This window comes from Podarcis filfolensis (genome assembly GCF_964270895.1).
Source record: "Podarcis filfolensis genome assembly, chromosome: 15".
NCBI lineage: Eukaryota > Metazoa > Chordata > Lepidosauria > Squamata > Lacertidae > Podarcis > Podarcis filfolensis.
The window spans coordinates 32,050,021-32,065,661 of NC_139618.1; the positions used below are offsets into that span (position 1 = coordinate 32,050,021).

At 47.1% G+C, this 15,641-nt stretch overlaps 1 protein-coding gene across 1 annotated transcript in view; it reads left to right on the forward strand.

Moving 5' to 3' along the window:
- Positions 1-367: 367 nt before the first annotated feature.
- Positions 368-15,641, forward strand: part of CDON (cell adhesion associated, oncogene regulated) — a 117,491-nt gene continuing 102,217 nt past the window's right edge. The window contains exon 1 of the mRNA XM_083588351.1: positions 368-456. The gene's annotated coding sequence lies outside the window, so the exon portion shown is untranslated. The remainder of the gene's footprint in view (positions 457-15,641) is intronic.

Here is a 15,641-nt window from a genome sequence, read left to right on the forward strand (position 1 = left end):
GCCGAATGAATAAAGCCATGGGAGAAGGAGGGGGGTGCTTTATCCAAAACACATGTTTTTTGCCACTATTCTAGTTATCTGGAATATTTCCTGCATGTTTGTTGCCGTGGTAACTGGCCCAGCATGAAAGACCTATTTACTAGGCCCTAGGATAAGAAACAGCCATGTGTTGTCAATTTTAGAGCTCTCTTTCTCTCCCCCCAACACCCCTGTCTCTCTCTCTCTCTCTCTCTCTCTCTCTCTCTCTCTCTCTCTCTCCCTCTTATACAGTCCCCCTCTGCTGTATACCCGGATGGTACGGAGCATGGAGAACGACTGGGCAAAGAGCCATGGTGGGCTGGGGGGGTGGGTTCTGCTTTGAAGGAAACGTTAAGAAAAAGTGTCTGGTGCCTTAGAGGCGTGATTTGAACAGGAGAGGCTCTGAGACTGGACAAGAATTCACCAACAGAGCAGGAGGTAAGTGAGCACTTCAGCTTTCAGAAGGGGAAGCCGCTGAGTTAGCTGAGGTGAATTCGTCCCCTCTTCCTTCTTTCTCTCTCTCTCTCTCTCTTTGCACCTTCTTTCCCCGGTTTCCTCAGGGTGGTCAACCTGAGCTGAAGCTCTTTCACCTTGCTGCTTTCTCGCTCCCTCTTTTTTTCTTCTTCCTGTGAAGCGAGCAGCCTGTCGACAAGCAAACCTGTAGGAAAATATTTGCTCTTCAAACTGCAACAGGAGAGCTGCACTGAGCTGCCTTTCTTACGCTCCAGTTCAGAAGAGCAAAAGGGGAGACATTGATGAGAGCATCGAGATTGTGTGGTCGGAGCCTCTCCGTACAACAACAGAAAGTTGTAGTCCCCGAGGGAACATGAGACCCTCTCAGAAGGACTCTGGGGACCCAGAATTGATGGTGGCCTGTTTTACAGTCTAAGCCTCCGCATGTTCCTTCTGTGAGAAAGTCTTGCAGCTCAACGAGGGATTCCTCCAGTCACCAAGGGGCTCTGTTCATACTAAACGTAATGTGTCATATGCTGGACAGAGCCCCAAGCTTCTGTCTGCCGTTTAGGATTCAGAGAAGTCGCTTCTGGTTGTCCCTGGGGACAGATCTGCTGCCTGAAGTCAGACAGGTGCAAGCTCGTTTGAGATACTTCAGTAATTAAAACCAGTCCAGGTAATTTGCCTGAATTGATTATCCTAATAAAAGACAAATGTCTCCTCTTCTTTTTCTTCGATGTCTCTTTGCTGGACAAATCAGAGTGTGCTTAGAGGTGTGGGTGAGCTGAGGGGAAGAAAGTATGATCTGTCTTTCCACAGGTGTTGCCAAGACACTCCTTGGGAATGTTTGCTTCCCTGAGCTGTGGGATCTCTGGTGCAGTATTGCCTTTGACATATGAAGGATGATGGGTTGTGTTGTGATGTATGCAGCTACAGCTGTGTGAGCATTCCAAGTAGAGGTGAATAGGAAAAGGATACATTGTAATGGCGTGTCAGTGGTTCTTACCTGTGCCCAGGTGTGTGCAGTACCTGAGCACAAAACTTTGCTGCTTTGGGATCCATAATAATGCCTGAACATCAAACCAGCTGATGTAGGCATACCTCTGGTTGACTGACACATCTGTTTCCTATATTTCATAAGGTGTAGCAAGCGGGACTGGATGGTTAGGAGTTTGGGTTTTGTTTCTTCTTATTTTTGTAAAATGCTCTGTGTTGACATCAGTGTAGGAAACTGGTCCATTTAGCTCAGTTACATCTACACCAGGGATAGCCAATGTGGTGCTGTGCAGAGGTTGTTGGACTATAAACTCCCATCATCTCTGAGCATTGGCCAAGCTGCCTGGGACAGCTAAGAATTGTAGGCATGGAGAAAAGCTTAAACTTCCGCATATTGTGCATTTGTGCGCTCCTGCCACAAATTCAACAATGTCTGGAGGGCAACACTTTAGCTACCCTTAGTCTCCACTGGTTGGAAGTGGTTCGTCAGCATTTCAGACAAGGAACTTGCTCAGCTCTACCTGAATATGAAGGGGTGGAACATAGGATCTTCTGCATATAAAGCATTTACTCTACCACCTTGGTCCCTTCCCAAGGATGCACATGGCAAACCTCAAAAATTACGCATCCCAGGTATGTTATGGCAAAGGGAGCCCACAGCATCATGTATCTGCTCCAACATATAGATGTTAAGATAGGACTGTTCACCCCTAATATTTTGTGCCTTCCCTTTGCTCAGCTTTCCTCTAAAGCAGTAGAAGTCAGCACAGTATGAGACAGGATATCGGATAGGGTGAACTTGCACAAAAGACCTGAGAACTCTTTCTCACATCGTTTAATGTACTCATTTCCATTGTAATTGCACATATACATGTGCATAAACTCTGCAGTGCTGCATGCATAGAATTTCCTGCAGAAATACATGTTGCTGTATGGATTCCTGACACTGCCACCATCCATGATTTAAAAAACCAAACCATGCAATATAATTCTAGTCCTCAAGGAAATTGAAATAATACTTTAAACCATGTGTTGTATCTGCCAGAGGCTCCAGTGTTCAAATGATAGAGTTTCGGTGCTTGTCTTTACCTGTTCACGTATCCCACAACTCACGACTGACCCATTCCTTGCCTCCTGCCACCCTACTGCTGCTTCCCCCAATAGTTTATGTTTTGCAAAAAAAAAGGTAAGGCATGGGGCTCAGAAGAAAGTTGAGCCCATGCTTTACCTTCATACTTCACACCAAATGAACAATATGATTATAATAAGGAAGCACGTTTACAAAAAATAAAAAGATTGTTTATTTACATGATTGAACTCAAGATGTGGGGTAGATGCCATTATTTCTTCCTGATTTAGAACCTGATTTCTAGAACACATTCACTACTTTCACAACCCCATCAAGTACCCCGGGATCAACAAGAGTTGGTGTGCTCAACAGAGAAGTTGTGAGACTGCATCTATTGAAGTCTGGCACATTATAGAAATGTGGGGAAGGAATATAGCTCAATGGTACAATGGCACATGCTTTGCATTTAAGAGGTCCCAGATTCACCCCCTGGCATCTCCATGTAGGCAGAGGCTGGGGAAGACCCCTGGAGAGCTGCTGCTGATCATTTTAGATCAGAGATGGGGAACCCTCTAGCCCTCCAGATGTTGGTGGACTCCAGCCCCCTCCGTCAGCATGGTCCATGGTCAGATATGGTGATCCAATGACATCTGGAGGGCCACAGGTTCTTAATCCCTGGTGCAGACCATACTGAGCTAGAAGAACCAATGGTCTGACTCTGTTTAAGGCAGCATCCTATGTTCCTGGATATATTCTATGGGGCACAGCCATCCAGCCCACTCAATGGCAGCATTATAGTCAACTTGACCATGTGTTCATATTCCAACATGCTTTCCATCTACCCCCAGTGCATATAGCTCATTCTCCCATGCCCCTGGCAGAAATATCACACATTTAACAACTGTATGGCAGACAGAAACCCTGTCCCATTGCTGAATCTGCATGCAAGGAAAGGCTTTGCCTGGTTTCTGCCTTTCATGCAGAGGTAAAAGCCGCAGCAGTCTTGCTGGTGGGGAGAAGCAACCCTGTTCAGTTAGTAGGCTGCATTTTTCACTAGTCTTGGCATTCTGTGAATTTGCTGAAAGTCCCAAGACGTGTTGAAATTCCATCAGAAATGGCTCGAATTGAAGGTTGGAGTGGGAAATGAAACATCTCTGATAGGAGGGCAAACTAGGTCACCACTGTGGTTCTCTCTAGCCTGTAGATTTGTGTTACAGACAGCTAGGCTCCCCTTTTGAAGCAAAGCATTCTTTCATATGGATGTGAAGTGACTGTTTCCATACCTTTGGCCAAAACAATACCTCCTGCCATCCCCTAAGAGCAAAAAATGCCAAGAACATTCATTCTGGCATGTGAACTATATGGCAACGGCAGAGCGCGCTGTCATGAGCCAAGGAAAATACCTCCTGACATTCCCTTAGAAAAATAAAAGCCTAGGTTTCCTCGCAATATGAAATAACTTGAATATTAAAAACAAACAGAGGCCCAGTAACAGGGTCGAGATGCAAAGAGTAACTCCTCATACAACTGAAGTTTTGCATGCAAAGATGTGCCATGGCTATGGGAGCTTCACCCACATACAACCAGAAGTAAGTAGAAGGAAATATGATGGCACTGGCACTGGCCAGTAGGCAACCACAATACTAATATAACGGCCATCCACCCCACACACATGCTATTTCATCTGCAATACTTCTACTCCCTGGACAAATTGATCACTCAATCAATCCTTGAAGTGCTATCATGTATGCTGAATGGCAGGGCCTCGCTTTTGCATGGCTGGAACTTAACTCCAGAACACAGATAAACCCGCACTGATTGATCTGCACACTTTGCCTTTGGCCCCATCCACCACTTACACGAGGGCCCTGGAAAGGGAAAGCAATGGTTGGGTTGAAAAAGTTCCCCACCCCATGGGGACAGATAGAAGAGGACACCTTCATCCCAGTATGGCTCCCCTTTATCACATGCACAGCTCAACGAGACAACCCACGGGCTGCATACCAATCAATATGGCTTACCTGAACCAACAATCCCATCCACCACCCTCACAAATGCAAACAAACCGCACTTCAGCCAACTACAGACAACCAACCACACCCTGGGCCCCCCAATCCCTCTCACTATCAAGGAAATGTAAGAAGTGAATAGAAAGAGAGCCTACCCAGTTGACACTGGCCAACCCCCCCCCAAAAAAACCCGCATGTACGCTATACAAAACGCTATACACACCTCCTCTCCTCCCTCTCTTCTTCCCCAACTCCATACTGAATACAAAACTAATGTCTCATATATAATGCAACTGATTTGTAGAAAAGTCTTTAATCCAGAAAAAAGAGAGACAAGGCACGTGCTTTGGTAAACCAAGAAAAGCTAATAATAATGTCCCCCACTTTAAACAACCTGCAGTGCTAAAAACGAAATACTTATTCTGAGAGCCAAATGGATGCATGGAAGATGAGCACCCTCAATTCCCCAAGCTTATCTTCCCCTTGTGACAGTTATCTTCCCACTCTTCTCAGAATCAGAGGCCGACTGAGCAAGGAGAAGTTCTGGTGATGGACTGTGGGAAGGCAAACCATGGGAACGGTGTGGGATCTTCTCAAATGCACACCCACTTTCCACAACACTGAGCCCCATCCCACATTTTGAACATGATGGGGGCAGACCTAGGCCTAAACCAAGGGATGGAGAACCCTTTTTTATCCTGAGGGCCACATTCTTCCGTGAGCAACTTTCTGGGGGCCACATGCCAGTGGTGGGTGTGGTCAAAGGGTGTGACTTTCATGTTTGCTACATTCTGGCCACGCAGGTGCTAGAGGTTTGTATGCAAGTGCCCATATCTCTCTGTTCAGTCAGGAAGCAGGTATTATCACATTTCCAGTCAGGCATATTCCAGCCAGGCAAAAGCACTCAAGGAGTGGCTCAGAGTGGGGGGTTGGCGGCCTAGGGAGAGTTCTGAGGGCCAGAGAGATATTGAGGGCCGCAGGCTCCCCATTCCTGGCTTTCTGCAGACATCACTGGTAATTTGATCTTCAGTTTTCCTACACCAGATATGCATATGTAACCGTAATATACCTGTAAATCCTTGCATTTCCCTTTGCTTTCAGTCTGCTGAGCTGAAGAGAGTTTTGTTGATGAAAAGCTGTGAAATGCCAGGGCCAGGTCACATGCCCCTTGCAAGGTGCTCTGCGTAAGGGTAACACTGCGGTTTGTTTTGGAGCAGCCATGGCATGTGCCAGTGGCCAGGGTGCCCAGACGACCAGGGCTATGTTTATAATAACAGTGTTATGCGTGTAGTAAGAGCAGCCTATAAAAGGCAATGCAGGCTGGTGGTTGTAGAGGAGAAATGTAAACATATAGCTGAAAGTTAGAGGCAGACCTGCTGGGCTATGAAGAAACTTGCTTGTGAGATAGAGATGGGATTGAGACTAGAGGAAGCCTAGCGTGCAGGCAGTTTAAGGAGGTCTCTGTCTGCCAAGCATAAAAACCTCAAAACCTGACAATATTAGGAGTCAGGTCACACAGCCCTTGGCTCTGTCCGTTTGGAATATTGCTGTGAAAACGATGACAGCCTTGTAGAAATTTCATAAAGCTTTTCTTGAAATCTGACAGGGGATTTGATTTTGCACCTTTAGTCTCCTGCCTTCAGATGCACAGCATTACACATTTTTTTACTTGGGTGCTATCAGCCGACGGTTAACATTTCTGTGTACTTGTCAAGGATATTTTCATAATATGCTGACCTGTCATACCGTTTGCAGTCTGGTCCTCTGACCGCCATCATGTTGCACCAAAAAGACCCATTTAAGTTATTGAATGTGCCCCCAGTTTACAACTTTTCCATTCTAACTCAGAAGCATGGAACATTTAAGACTACAAAGTCAATGATTCAGTGTTGCGCTGAGCAAGAAAGGGAAAGAAAGGAACATGTGTGACACCACTCAGGGCCTAAATTAATTTAACCAAGTAACTGAGAAAGTATGGAAGTTGATTGCTTGGGGCCAGGGAAGTGGAATGCATCTTGTGTTTGGGCTATCATTTGTGTTATGCTTATTTTCTTGTAACAGTTTATTTTATTAAAGTTTTTTTGGATGGGGTAAAACACAGTTTGGAGGTGGAGGCAAGCATTGGAACCAGAAGCCTCTCTGAGCCATGAACACACATACAAGTGATGCGCCTCTGTGGCTAGTTATCACATGCCTAGAATTCTCCATCCGATCACCTGGACACTCACAGCTCCCACTGCCCCTCGCTCAAGAATCTGCCTCTAAAATGCCAAGAATGAGCCCATCTCAAACAAGGGAGGAGGCTGGAGGCCACTATTCTTTTGCGCAGGTGTCAAAGCAGAGTGCCTCGAGTGGGATCTCCCCAGATTGACAACACAACATTACATGGAGCAGCATCTGCCATCATTCCTGAGCGCGGAGCACAATGTGCGGCCCGGAGGCAATCCACAAGGTCAGAGTCCTGACCTCCAAAGACACAGCCCCACGGGCTGGAATGTGTTTCCACAGCAACCTGTTGGGTTTGGATTTCCCCACCCCACCCCAACTGCCTCACTTATCAAGGGGACAGTTTCTGTTTTGGCAGCTAATGGAGCAGCCTGGGAGTGTAACTGGATCCACAGCTGGAATTAAAGTAATGGCCTGGCTTGTTTAAGAAGTTTGATGGATGGGGAACCCCTTGGGGTGAGTGGAGGAGGGGGCTGGATACTCAAGGCCGAGTCTCGGGAGCTGGTGCTGAAAGCAGAAGGCCACCTGCCCTTGTTGCTCCAGAGCCCTCCTTCTAATTTGAGTCCCTCCTGAGTTGTTTGTGGTCTGGTGGGTGGTTAGATGCTAGCCGGAGAGATCTGATGAGTGGCAGAGCCAAGCTGTTTGCTTTAGCTTGGAGTACTGGCTCGCTCTTTGGTTTCCCCCCTTTCAAGTGGCAACTGAGGTTGTGTTGTGGGGAATGTGGGCAAACAGGGGTCCGGACAAAGAGGAAGCTGCCATCGAGCCTCAGCACGGCGGAAGGAGCTGCTTGTTCAGCATCTCATATTTCCAGTCAGGGCCTTTGCAGATGATGAATTTATCTATATTCAGACATTTCAATGCCACACCCATGATAAATGAACCTCGCAGTGCCTGAAAGGTTGATTCTCCCTGGCCACTGCTATTGAGAATGCTCACTGTGCTAGTCCGTGCTCCAACGTTGGGGGGAAATGGATAATGTTATCTGCAAGATCCTCCTCAATTTTAGTCCAATCCCAAACGTGGTAGCCTTTTTAAAAACAGTAGCTGAGGAGGCCAGTGCAGAGGGGAAAGGGGCTGGGTCCCCTCTGTCCCTCCTTATATTTAAGTCATATGCCCATTTTATGTATATTTGATCTTCCTGGGCTGCACCTTTTGGCATGTCATGGTCATGTGGCCTTACTCTTGTATATCCATAAGTGTGAGCATCTGTAAACACAGCATCTCTCTGGATTACAGCAGCCAGTTAAAGGTAAAGGTAAAGGTACCCCTGACCATTAGGTCCAGTCGTGACCGACTCTGGGGTTGTGTGCTCATTTCACTCTATAGGCTGAGGGAGCCGGCGTTTGTCCGCAGACAGCTTCCGGGTCATGTGGCCAGCATGACAAAGCTGCTTCTGGTGAACCAGAGCAGCGCACGGAAATGCCATTTACCTTCCCGCCGGAGCGGGACCTATTTATCTACTTGCACTTTTGACATGCTTTCGAACTGCTAGGTTGGCAGGAACAGTAGCCAGTAAGGTGTCACCAAAAACAAGAGCAAGTCAATTTTGCATAACATCTGCATATTGTAATGTACAGCCACAAGCTGACAAATTATGGGTTGCATCCAATACAGCACTAAGTTGACGTCACTTAGCGGCATACTTGTCCCACCGGCAAAATGTTTTGTGCGAGAGAAATGTTGTGGCTCAATAGAAGGCTGCTTGCAAACTGATTGTGACAGATTGTGCAAACTGTTGCACAATGACTTTCCACCAGTGCAGTTGATGCGATGGGTTCCTCCATTGCACAACTTTAAAACTCACCTGTCTGCTAGTGCATTGGCCCTTAATAACAATAAAACCAAATCCATTGCAGGTGAGGAGCTCTAGTTTCTCTGTACTCCAAGAGCCTGCAGCATTCAGGTCTAAGTACAGTTCAGCAGGAACGAGGGTCTTCTCACCAGGCTGAGTGGTTCGCAGCAACCAACTTTCACAGTGAGAAAATCGATACTGCGCCTATGAGTTCAGGCCCTATGCAAGCCTCTGTCTCCCTTTGCTGTTGTGTGTGTCAGCCTGAAGGATGCTATGGGAAAGTCTCGGTCTTCTGTGGGAACCTCAGCACAAAGCTCTGTCACCCCCACTTCCCAACCCCCTGTGTTGTGTCCCGAAGAAGCACCTGGACCTGCGCCCCCATGAAGCAGAGAGCGGGGAGCTGTTGTCCTGCAAAAACTGCTCCCTCTGCCCTGTTTGCATGCAAAAGTCTTGCAGCAGGAGACTCTGTAGGCGTGGACCCAGCCCAGCCGACAGTGGGATTTGCATACATCAAAGCCACAGACAAGGAGCCTCCCATGTGTTTGTCAGCCTGAGTTAGAGATGATACGGGCCGGAGCTATTGTCTGCCCTTAAGCCACCCCTGAAAAGATCCACTTTCAATATCTGAAATAATTTCTCCCTCGGTTATTAAGAGACGAGTGGCGGCCACTTACTGAGAGGTCTCCAGCTGTGTAGCCAATGGGGTTTTCATGGCCTTTGGAAGCGAGGCCGGTCCTTTATGAGAAAAAAGAGAGGTTTCCTGTGGGAAGAAAGGTTGGCCAGGGCGTATGTATGTCACTGTGGGTACTATGGACCTTGAGCAGGTTCTGTCACACTTGTCTAGCACTAAGGAGAGGCGTGCTGTCATTTCCCAGGCTTGTGGGCGATTCAGATGCATCGTGACCAAAACCAATATGAATCATAAGCATAAGCTGTTCGTCTAGGGAACAGCCAGATGGCCCTGGTTTGAGGAGCTAGGCAAACTGATTCAGCCCTTCCAGTGCCCACAGAGGTGTAGGGTAGCTCAAACTGCCTGAGCCCTCTTTGGGTTCCACAGAGCTGAAGGAAGCCCACATGGGACCACTGGGGGTTGCATCCCCTGCCTAGCTGACTCGGGGTGGGCATTTGCACATCACCAAGAAAAGAGTGGTGGTACTGTGGTCTAAACCACTGAGCCTAGGGCTTGCCGATCAGAAGGTCGGCGGTTCAAGTCCCTGAGACGGGGTGAGCTCCCATTGCTCAGTCCCAGCTCCTGCCAACCTAGCAGTTCGAAAGCACATCAAAGTGCAAGTAGATAAATAGGTACCGCTCCGGCAGGAAGGTAAACGGTGTTTCCGTGCGCTGCTCTGGTTTCACCAGAAGCGGCTTAGTCATGCTGGCCACATGACCCGGAAAAACTGTCTGCAGACAAACGTCAGCTCCCTCAGCCAGTAAAGCGAGATGAGCACCGCAACCCCAGAGTCATCCGCAACTGGACTTAACTGCCAGGGGTCCTTTACTTTCTTTCTTTTTTAAGAAGAGAGGGAGAGGGAAAGAGGGCGCAGAGCTGCATAAAATTCACATCTGTGAATTTATGTGTATAGATGTGCAAATTTTGAAATAATGACTATGACTGAAATACCTTTCCCCAGAGCAAGGAACATGGAGACCAGCTGGCCCGTGTACCTGCTCAGTATGTTCTCCAGATACTAACTGTAAATGGGCAACTTGGGCACAATTGGGTACATCCACACCATTAAAAGCACTGTTATACCACTTAAACAGTCATGTCTTGAGTTTGTTGAGGGTGCTGAGAGTTGTTAAGACTCCCTCAGAGAGCTACAATTCCCAGCACCCTTAACAACTTGCCAACAAACTTGGACCAGCTGGACAGTCCTTCAAGTGAAAGATGCCTTCAGAGATGGAGGTGTCGTCTGTCAGTTAGGATCCATGGACCCCCTAAGACATGGGTAGGTAAACTAAGGCCCGGGGGCCGGATCTGGCCCAATCACCTTCTCAATCCGGCCTGCGAACGGTCTGGGGATCAGCGTGTTTTTACATGAGTAGAATGTGTGCTTTTATTTTAAAATGCATCTCTGGGTTATTTGTGGGGCATAGAAATTTGTTCATTTATTTTTATTATTTTCAAAATATAGTCCAGGCCCCCACAAGTTCTGAGAGAAAGTGGACCAGCAATAAGCTAGGGTGTAAGTGACCAACTTGCAGCCCATAAGCTGAAATTAATCCAGGAATTTATATACTGTATACATAAGTACATGTTTGTGTGTTTTTGTGTGTGTGTGTGTGTGTGTGTGTGTGTGTGACAGAGAGAGAGAGAGAGAGAGAGAGAGGGAGAGAGAGAGAGAGAGAGAGAGAGAGTCAAGTATCAAAATAATTTGAAAGGGCTTGGGTGCTTTGAATTTCAATTTGTGGGATAAGGCACCATATACCGTTTTGTCCTAAAGAGCAGAATATGTCAGGCCAGCTTTGGAAACGAACAGACTGGTGGTTGAGGCTAATGGCTAATGCTAAGCAGAACAGGAATTCCGTCTCTGATTCCGTAACTGAATTACACCGGAATGCCCAGTCTCCCAATCCCCTTGGCAACCTGCTGCTGCTCCAGCTGGGCAGTGGCTGACAGGTAAAGAATGGGAAGGAAGCGTGCTTCGGTGCAAAAAGGTTATCAGTCCGGTGCTGTGACAGTCAGCAGAAACCTGCCTTGGTCAGAGGCTATGGCAGAGACAAAGGGAAGATAGCCCAGGGGTGAGGAGCTAGAGAATAAGGGAGGCCTGGAGGTGAGGCTTTGTTACCATGGCTACCAGGATGCAAACACGGCTGTGCGCAAAGATGCTGGAAGCAAGGAGCAGCTTCTTAAGAAACCGTTTTTTGGTGTGTGTGGCCTTTTTGGCTGCGTAATGTGCCTGTTGAATAAATATTTCTCTTTCGCTACAATCCAGTGACACTTTCATTGTTTTTACTTCATAAACAAGAAGGCTGAGTTTCTATAACTTTTGTTTGTTTGACTTGTCTCCTTCGCTGTGCTAAAGGCAATGGAAGGGAAAGAGCAGAACACTCTTATTTGGGACTGGGAAGCGTAATGCCATGTCAGGCTTCCCCAAGCTGGAGCCCTCCAGATGTTTCGGACAGCAGCTGGGCTGGCCGGAGCTGATGAGAGCTGTGGTCCAAAACATCTGTGTGGTACCAGGCTGCAGGAGGCGGTGCTATTCTGAGGCTGCTACAAGGGCCAAACAGAAAATTGACTTTGACGTTTGGGGCCCTGAAATTGGGAAGCCGTTTTTAACTGTTTGGGAGTGATGTTTACCGCGCTTTGTACACAGAACATCATTTGACAGAGGACGTTGAGCTAAAGGGAGAATAAATTTTAAAGACAGGTTGTCAGGATGCTCAGCAGGGAAGAGAGACCTGAAAGCCACAAAAGAGATGTCACTTCTGCACACATTACAATATGTTGTAAATAAATGCCAATTACATGTGCATTTGATGGATCATTGCAGTGCAGGTACAAACCTCTGGCTGATCTTGGTTTGAAGTTTGGCTAGGAGTCTCACAGCTTCTTTTCATGAATGTACTGCTTCATGTTATCTGTTAATCAGTACAATGGTACCTCGGGTTAAGTACTTAATTCGTTCCAGAGGTGTGTTCTTAACCTGAAACTGTTCTTAACCTGAAGCACCACTTTAGGTAAGGGGCCTCCGCTGCTGCTGCGCCGCCGGAGCACGATTTCTGTTGTCATCCTGAAGCAAACTTCTTAACCCAGGTACTATTTCTGGGTTAGCGGAGTCTGCAACCTGAAGTGTATGTAACCTGAAGCATATGTAACCTGAGGTACCACTGTAATGGCTAGTGCCCCTTGGGACTGGTAGGATGGAAGACCGGGAGACCAACTGTAGATGGCGCTAGAATTGATGACAGGCAGATCTAACTAACTCAGGAATTGGTTCATTCCCCTCCCCAATTATAATCTGGCCCCTCACAAGGTCTGAGGGACAGTGAACCGGCCCCCCGCTGAAAATGTTTGCTGACCCCTGGTCTAATACGTTTCCAAGCACAATTCAAAGTGTTGGTGCTGGCCTCTAAAGCCCTAAATGGCCTCGGTCCTGTATACCTGAAGGAGCGTCTCCACCCCCATCGTTCCGCCCGGACACTGAGGGCCTTCTGGCAGTTCCCTCACTGCGAGAAGCCAAGTTACAGGGAACCAGGCAGAGGGCCTTCTCAGTAGTGGCACCTGCCCTGTGGAACGCCCTCCCACCAGATGTCAAAGAAAAAACAACCACCAGACTTTTAGAAGACATCTGAAGGCAGCCCTGTTTAGGGAAGCTTTTAATGTTTAACAAACCACTGTATTTTAATACTTTGTTGGAAGCCGCCCAGAGTGGCTGGGGAAACCCAGCCAGATGGGCGGGGTATAAATAATAAATTATTATTATTATTATTATTATTATTATTATTATTATTATTATCCTTGTGATCCTTTCCAACCCTATGATTCTCTACCTCCCCAGCTTCTGAAGTCCTGCACATCTCAACACATCCTATTTTCTTTATCAGTTTTGGTCACCCTTTCCAGCTCCTCCTCCCATTTTCTTTACCTCCAGTGGAGCACTCTCTTCCAACTATCTTTTATTGGTTTTCTTGCTTCTAGGTCCTCTGCCTCTTCTTTTTTTCCTGGGCTCTCCTGCTGGCTCTACCTCTCCATACCTAGACCTTCCTCCTAACACCCTGTTCTCGCAGTGGCCAGCCAAACGCCCATGGGAAACCCACAAGCAAAATCTGAGCAAAAGAGCATTCTCCCCTTCCTGTGGTTTCCAGCAACTGGTCTTCAGAAGCATTGATGCCTCTGACTATCTGAAGCTGTGCTTAGGCTACGTTTTTAACCTTTCCTGCAAAAACTTTGATGCCACTGCCAGACGTATAGCTGCTCTGTATCATATATGCAAGAACACCCTATCAGTGACTATTCTCTGATCTCTCCCACCGGCCTCTTTCCCTCCTTCAGTTCTGAAAAATATCCCAAATGCTCTAAAGTAGGGCAGAGGTTGGGGAGGGGGTGTTATTGGGGGAGGGGTTGTCATATTTTGCTGGTCCTAAGGCCCCAGATTACCTTAATCCTGCTCTGTGTATAAGGAGAGGAGACAGTAAGGAAATTGTCTCTTTTTCAATTCCTGGAGGAGTCGAGAGATTCTGTTTGAAGACAGTTCTTAATTTCCTGCCTTGCGTGCTTCAAAGCTGAGGTATGCCTTAGGGAGTTTTTGGGGACTGCTCTGCTTGCAAGAGCTCAGGAAGCAGAGCTCGTGGGGGAAATGACAGCTGCAATTTTAATATGATGACTGCTTTTCAAATGAGCTCAATTACGGACGCAGGGCTGTTGCCCTGTTGACAGTGTTGGTTAAAAACCAGAAGAACAACTCCATCGGATGCAGGGAAAGCAACCAGGCTAAAGGATGAACGCTGAAATGGGCCTCTTGTTAAGGCTTCACTGGGGCCAAAGGAAGCATGGAAGGTTTTCTTTCTTTCTTTCTTTCTTTCTTTCTTTCTTTCTTTCTTTCTTTTGATAGATAGATATAGATAGATGATAGATAGATAGATGATAGATAGATAGATAGATAGATAGATAGATGATATAGATATATATACAGTCATACCTCGGGTTACAGATGCTTCAGGTTGCATTTTTTCAGGTTACGGACGCACCGAAACCCAGAAGTACGGGAACGGGTTACTTCCGGGGGTTGCGCATGCACAGAAGCGCTAAAACACACTTTGTGCATGTGCAGAAGTGCTAAATCACACTTTGTGCATGTGCAGAAGTGCCGAATCGCAACCGGTGCATGCACAGATGTGATGCTGCAGGTTGCGAACGCTGCGGGTTGCGAACGTGCCCCCCACACAGATCACGTTCGCAACCCGAGCATCCACTCTCTCTCTGTGTGTGTGTGTGTGTGTGTGTGTGTGTGTGTGTGTGTAGGTTTACGAAAGTACTGGTATGTGCAATGTCTCTTTTTCAAGTTACATTTTCTACAGATCAGTTTCATTTGTTGAGACATTAGTATTACATTAGGAAGAAAAGGGGGAAAGAGGTAGAGGGGGGAATGGGGAGTGGGGTGGGGTCAGGTGGCAATGCTTCTATTCTACTTAGTGTATGTGTGGGGTTTTGTGTCAGAGTCGCCTGTGCGTGTTCTCTTTACTATTCGCTTGTATCTCTTTGGTGGTGAGAGAGGTTGGGGGTTGGCCTAAGGTGTGGTTGCTTGTTTTTGATTGTAACCCGCCAACAGCATTCAAATCAATCTGGCTAAGCTGATGCAAGCACACCCACACCCCACTCACACAAGAAACCAAAGTTTTCTTTCACTTCTGAGTATCTGTAAAAAGGGCTGCAATGAATTGCTGATGAATTGGTGCAATTTCATAGCTGTCAACTTTTCCCTTTTCTTGCGAGGAATCCTATTCGGAATAAGGGAATTTCCCTTAAAAAAAGGGAAACAGCTATGCAATTAATGTTGCTAGAAACGTTTTGGTTGGCTAAAAGTGTGTGTCTGGTTGATCAGGTAGCAGGTTCTTACTTTTTAAATGGCCCTGGCCACATCCACACCAAACATTCAAAGCACATGACTTTCCCTGAAGAATCCTGGCAGCCACAGCTTTTAAGGGTGTTGGGAACTGTAGCCCCATGGGGGAGGGTAAAACTACAGTTCCCAGTATTCTTGGTGGGGAGAGGAGCATGACTGTTAAAGCGATACTAGTATGCTTTAAATGTGTGGTGTGGGTGTGTTCTTTAAAGCTGTAGAGGGTCAAGTGGGTTTTGAGAAGTGGAGAATGCTTTTCAGCTGCATTCCTTCCTGGGCAGCCTTGCAGGGCCTGCACACCACTGATGGGAACGGCCACAGGCAACAGTGGGTGGGGCCAGAGGCAAAAGTAGGTGGCGCAATGGAGACTACTCTTTCTTTTTCAGAGAAGTGTGCATTCCAGTCACACACAACTATGGGGTTTCTGTTTCTGCAGACATAGGGCTACTATATGTCTGGGATCCCGGACATATCCAGGATTCATCCATTGAAAATAGTGTCCAGGTAGAATTTGG